Consider the following 634-nt stretch of genomic DNA (forward strand, 5'->3'; position numbering starts at 1 on the left):
TCATATCTCAGTCTAAAGGAGGGTGGTACACAGACTGCTAAATATCAACTTGGAATTCACACCATGAGATTTCTTTCAGTTTGTGCATGTTAGAATTAGCAATATTAATGGTTTCAATGTCTAAATGTTATGTCCACTATGTATTGACATTGGTCTATAAAAACAAAATGAGAGGCAAGAAGTTTATTTTACTATATGAATACCTTCATTGTGGTTTCCCAGCTTGGGAACTTTTTATTGATGCAGCAATCTCCCAAAATTTGCAAGGAAGCAGCAAGATCCTGAACCTTGCCGTTACAAAATATGTTGTGGGTTAAATGTTTATACTATATTTAAGTCTCATTAAATAGCAAAGAAAAATTGTAAAACATAATAAGTCATTTGAGGACCATCTTGAGGATATGGGATTATAATAAAAATTGGTATAACCCTGTTTAATAGTTTATTTTGATATTTTTTTTTAAAACACATCATAAACATGCCAGGTTGGTGGAGGTTCAATATCTAGAACCATTAGCTACAGATAAGCAGGTCACAGCAGCTGATTGAACAGGAAGCTTACAGCTCTTTTCTCTGTGCAGTGGTCAGACCAGGGTAATGCAGATCAGCTACCATACAGATAAAGGGAACCTGT

The sequence above is a fragment of the Engystomops pustulosus genome, chromosome 4 (assembly GCF_040894005.1).
Source record: "Engystomops pustulosus chromosome 4, aEngPut4.maternal, whole genome shotgun sequence".
Classification (NCBI taxonomy): Eukaryota; Metazoa; Chordata; class Amphibia; order Anura; family Leptodactylidae; genus Engystomops; species Engystomops pustulosus.